Source organism: Bombyx mandarina, chromosome 11, assembly GCF_030267445.1.
Source record: "Bombyx mandarina strain Sakado chromosome 11, ASM3026744v2".
Lineage (NCBI taxonomy): Eukaryota > Metazoa > Arthropoda > Insecta > Lepidoptera > Bombycidae > Bombyx > Bombyx mandarina.
This window is the reverse complement of record NC_143218.1, coordinates 8,028,327-8,034,326: the sequence shown is the minus strand read 5'-3', so window position 1 is coordinate 8,034,326 and position 6,000 is coordinate 8,028,327. Positions and strand designations below refer to the sequence as shown.

At 38.0% G+C, this 6,000-nt stretch overlaps 1 long non-coding RNA gene across 1 annotated transcript in view; it reads right to left on the bottom strand.

Moving 5' to 3' along the window:
- Nucleotides 1-275: 275 nt before the first annotated feature.
- The window catches only part of LOC149501998 (uncharacterized), a 36,646-nt gene continuing 30,921 nt past the window's right edge, over nucleotides 276-6,000 (bottom strand). Inside the window, exons 2-3 of the long non-coding RNA XR_016323770.1 lie at nucleotides 2,685-2,747; nucleotides 276-459 (exon numbers count right to left, since the gene is read on the bottom strand). This is a non-coding gene — a long non-coding RNA (uncharacterized LOC149501998). The remainder of the gene's footprint in view (nucleotides 460-2,684; nucleotides 2,748-6,000) is intronic.

Below are 6,000 nucleotides of genomic sequence, written 5' to 3'. Positions count from 1 at the left end.
ATTTACTTAATATGTAGTACGAAAAATCTTTGATATTTCTTTAAAATATAATGCAGACCAGTTAATTTTAAGACTAGCTATTTATTTGTATTAGATGTACTAATTAAACAATGTTTTGTAATTATTTTGCGAATCTTCTGTGTTGATACCGCATTCTGAATCTCTCCTAAAGTCATCAAAAGCGCCCGACGAAAAATAATTTGCAGTGTTTTTTTCCCCTGCATTTTCATTCACACGAACGATGTCCGGTAAAGAATACCCCATCGATGAAACTAAATAACTAAATCATTTATTTCATAACATTAAAAAAAAAACTTTCTTGTGATTTCGATAAACAAAATATACAAAACAACAAATGTATGTGTATGTTTAGATTCCCTTTTATGTATTTTCACATTGGTATCCCCCGGTCGGCGGCCACCGGAAGTACTCAGCCGCCACGCACCGGAACAACCCGCCCTGCGAACGGAAAATGATATCATTTAGTTACTTTTTTTTTCGTTGCCAACATCATATAGATACTTGTCCCTTTAGATATGTGCAATTGTTTTATTTTACCAAAAATAGATTCGGTAACTTTTTAGAGATTCAAGTGGTAGACTAATTTAGGAGTAGTAACTTTGTTGCTGACATGATGTGTTGTGTAGATGAATATGATAAGCTATGATGCTGTTTGAAGATTAATCAAAATACGTTGATTCGCTTTTACGTGAAAGACTAACAAACCATTTATCCTGACAAACTTTCACATTTAATAATATTAATAATATTACATTAAACTTAAGGTGGCAATATGCCTACGTCTAGAAGTGGAAATATGTAGGCTAAAAGCAGAATAAGAAGGTATTGATCTAGCTATTGATCTAAAATGCTCAATAGTTAATAGAAAACTACCTCATTCCTTGAAGGTCGGCTTTTAGTGGCATCAGTCATTTCTGGGACGGAGAACATCAAAATCTAATTGTAAGAGTTGAAATACAATCAACCTTCCGACATCTAACGCTTTCGACAGAAATAATACGCAGAAATCAAGCGAAATAATAGAAAATTACAGCCGCCCGTGACAAATTTACGGGCGTTTAACGTAATAGGGAGCTAACTAATCAATAATTACGCTTCAGAGACAGACAAAATGCAATCTTTAGGTAAATTGAGACAAAAAAGGAACGCTTCGGGGGTTTTGAATTTTACCCAACGCACGTTGATTTGGATGTGGCTATTTTTGCGTAAGAATTAATGATAGATTTGTGACGTTCTCCTAGTTTTAATCGGTTTTTGAAATTCATAAATTACATTTAATATGTGATAATATTACTCTTGAAAATAGAATTAATTAAATTATTTCATGTTTTTTTTTCCGTGTGACAAATAAAAAATGAACGGTGTTAAAAGCAAGCTTATGATTAACAATTATTAATGTAGTGACATCCTGACACACTCTAAATAATCATCAGTCGTAAATCCACATCACGCTTTGTAAATTATATTCACACCCCCGATTACTCTCTTTAGACAACCCATACCCTGGGCCAGGAAGGTCAAGTACCGGGGCGTTACCCTGGATGCATCGATGACATTCCGCCCACATATAAAATCAGTCCGTGACCGTGCCGCGTTTATTCTCGGTAGACTCTACCCCATGATCTGTAAGCGGAGTAAAATGTCCCTTCGGAACAAGGTGACACTTTATAAAACTTGCATAAGGCCCGTCATGACTTAGGCGAGTGTGGTGTTCGCTCACGCGGCCCGCACACACATAGACACCCTCCAATCTCTACAATCCCGTTTTTGCAGGTTAGCCGTCGGAGCTCCGTGGTTCGTGAGGAACGTTGACCTACACGACGACCTGGGCCTCGAATCTATGCAGAAATACATGAAGTCAGCGTCGGAACGATACTTCGATAAGGCTATGCGTCATGATAATCGCCTTATCGTTGCCGCCGCTGACTACTCCCCGAATCCTGATCACGCAGGAGCCAGTCACCGTCGACGCCCTAGACACGTCCTTACGGATCCATCAGATCCAATAACTTTTGCATTAGACGCCTTCAGCTCTAACACTAGGAGCAGCCTTAGGGACCTCGGTAACCGTACTCGTCGAACTCGACAAAGAGTTCGCCATGCAACCTAACCCATGAATCAGCTCGCTGAGTTTCTCGCCGGATCTTCTCAGCGGGTCGCGATTCCGATCCGGTAGTAGATTCATTCGCGAAGCAGCTACTCTTGAGCTGTTAGGTCTCCTTCGGAGGCGCTCGGGCGAATCCCACCCCTCCTGGCTGAGCCTTTGCTCGCCCACCTGTCCTGGTGAAACTGGAAAGGCCTCCGGGCCACCAGTAATCCTTCAATCATAAAAAAAAAAAACAAAAAAAAAAAAATTATATTCATGTAAAATTAAATCATGAATAAATCATCATATTTTTTTGGAACGAATTTCCTTACGGCAGGCTTGGAGGAGATAGGGATTTTGCTGCGCGACCGAACTGAAAAAAATGTGATAGTAAAACCGTAAGAAAAAGTCAATGGAATAAGGCCTTGTTTTCCGCACAGCGATATTTCACCGCGCGATTTTTTTCTCGTAATTCTTTTTTTTTTTATATGGATCTTCGTTCCTATCCGGTGTCCCACGACACCACACATCTTTTTATATCTAACAAAGTACTACCTGAATATTCATTTTGGCATACCTTTTTATATTTCAATCTTCTCAGTTAATGCTTTTGAAGATTGCAAGGAAAGAGACCGCAAACCTGAAATAAGAAAATTCATTGACATCATTAAAACAAAACTAGAACATTCAATTCAAATCTATAGTAGACGAATAACTGATATTTCTGGGCTACGCTAATGTTTGATAAGTGGTAGAGCTGTGAACTTTGTCCGTTGGCTGCAACTAAAATCATCGTCTATAAAACTTAATTTCTGTTTGCATGTTTTCATGGAAATTTCAGAGCATTCATAAGCAAAATTTTAGCTATATTTATTTATTTATTTGGGAAACCAAGAGTACAATACAAGGAAAATAACAAAAACCAAACATGTTTCCACTATCAAAATCACATATAATTAGATAGTGAACAATGAAGAGAAATTTAGAAATTTAAATCTACACAAAAACAAAAGCAACACATTACGCACATATTATTATGTACATCAACTTACACTATAAAACTAAGTAATACTCATCGGACTGAATCACCTTACAAATACATATTCCAAAATAGCTTTCTATATCTGAGAATACCTAATAATGATAATGATTACTTTTTTGTAAATTCGATGAAATCAACGCTTATATTTTAAGAGAATGTATATTATAAATATATTACCACATTCGTTATTTCGCGAATCGCAACGATAAGAAATCGTTAAAACTGTACGGAAGCGAGTTCGAATGGAATTAGTAAAGACCGTCTGGAATCTGGGAGTCGTAACGGATTTAGCCCCGCCACTTGTTGGTGCGCTAATTAATTCAATTTTCTTATGCCACCTCCAAGTTTTTCTGTATTCCTTGTAGACAGTAATTGTGTGTCTATTTTGTTTTGCTCGAAGACAGGAAACCTGTTTAAGCGCCCGTTGGCCACTGGCTTCGCTGTTAATTTCAAGTTCACAAACTAATCAATGCTCAGATACCTAGTAGCACTAGTTTACGTATGATCTGGTGACCGCTTCACCCACGTCACGTCAACTATTGAACATATGCCTATCCACATGCCTATGCCTCTCTCAAGGTTCGCCATGATGACCGGTGCTGTTTAATCCAGATCCAGCGAAGCCTCGCGTCTGTGTATCAGAATCAACATTAAAATTCCCAATTCACATATACACAATAGTGTCTCATTTTTTCCCCCATCAATGCTGATAGCCTTGAGAGGCTATTTCAGGGTAATCTTAACTAGTAGGTGAGCTCACGGGGCTCAAAACTGACAACGTTGCTAACACGGATCCTAGCAAGAGCCGTGCTTCGCAGAATCTACCACCGGATCGGAAACGCAACCCACTGAGAAAATCCGGCCAGAAACTCAGTGGGCTGTCTCTGTGGGTTAATTTACTCGTAGAGCCTTTTGTCGCAAGCGACGGGTTCGACATGGACGATGACCGGTGTCTCATTAAGACAAAACCATTTATGTTTCTAAATAAATTTTAAATTATATTATCAAATGTTATATTAACGGAAATTCGAAAAACACGAGTAGCTTACAAAACAAAGCACCTCTGATATTATCAGTCTAGTTATTAGGAGAAATTGCGGTTCGCAATTTGTTAGTAAATTGCAGTCTTAATGACAAGGTCGAAAATGGAACCCGAGTTCATATTTTGTGTGTAACATTATCAACAAACGTTATAATTGAGTTAACTCCCATTATCTTGTACTTAATTCTAGTCATCGGGTCCGTGGAGACAGTATTCGATTTAAATTTGAAAGAAAGGCAGCCTTTATACTAAACGAGATTAAGTTCATTATTACATTAATTAAGTTTAGTGTTCCGTCGTTACGGTTCTACGCCAGTTTACATGGGGTAATTTCAATGGTAAAATATGTTTCGAATTTTAACACCGGGTTTTCGTTAAATGTCAATTTTATCCTTTAGAAAACTTAATACGCTAATTATACTTACAACTTTAAGAATCAATCGAACATTTTGATATTGAGATCCCTTGATTTACATTCAAGTTATTATTTCTTATGTACTAGTATGTGTAGTAAATTTTCACAATTAAAATTCATCTAATAATGACAGACTTTGTATTAAAATATGATCTAAAGATTTTTCAAAATACATTTCTCAAGACAGCCTTACAAAATTACTTCCACGATTAAAAGAATAATCATGGTTTTAGATTATAATACAGAGCAACCATCGGAACAATAAAAAAACGTCTTAAATTAATCAAACAATACACAGTAAAAATATCAATTGCGTTCCCGCCACTACAACGTTACGTAATTACAGTAATAAATTTGAAAAGCAATATGGCGCGCGCAAGATGGCCGCCGATAACCGAACGCAAGGAGTAATAAAGTTGAATAAAGTGCCTTTAACGACGGTGACCACCTGCGCGATTTGTCTGTAAAGAAACGCTGTAATATATTGACGGTAAAGGGGTTAAATTTGTTTTAGCTTTAATGCTTTGAAAAATACGACTGCCAATATAATTACGTAAAACGCAGGTATATTCTCGTCTTAAAACTGCAGGCTGAATGAATCCATCGAAGGCCAGCTAAGGTTGTCACAATTATTTTTTCGCACGAGCGATATTACATTATACGCAATGGAGTGACAAGCGCAGTATGTTGGTGATGAACCAACTAAAACCATGCTACTCAATAAGCCGCGTCTGAACCTCGTCAAAGACAAAACACAGCCGAAGCAACAGAGAGGTAATGACAAAAGTTTTGCGCACCGCAGTACTCTTCCGTAAATCCCACCTCATGAGGGCTCTTCGAATCCAGTCTAGCCAGGATTACCAACCCACTTTTTTATTTCTTATATGGGTGGACGAACCCATCTAGTGTTAAGTAATTACTGGAGCCCATAGTATATACTGGAGCCCAACGTAAATGCGCCACCCACCTTGAGATATAAGTTCTAAGGTCTCAGTATAGTTACAACGGCTGCCCTACCCTTCAAACCGAAACGCATTACTGCTTCACGGCAGAGATAGGCAGGGCGGTGGTACCAACCCGTGCGGATTCTCAAAGGTCCTACCACCAGTAAGCCTCGTTAGGGCTCTTGAAAACCACTCTTACAAGGACTACCAACTCATGACCCCGCTGGGTATCCATACATTCACAACCAGCTTAGCTAATGATGAATATGTTGTGATGTTTTCACTCAAAGCATCCCTAATACCGTGGTTTTATCATTAAAAACGTAGCTTTCAAAATATCGAATGACTTATCTGTACTTTTTAAAATAAACAGCAGACCTCAAATTACTAAATAAAACAGGCTAACCTTTACGAATTTCATTTTCAGTTCGTAATTAGACTGGTCGATGT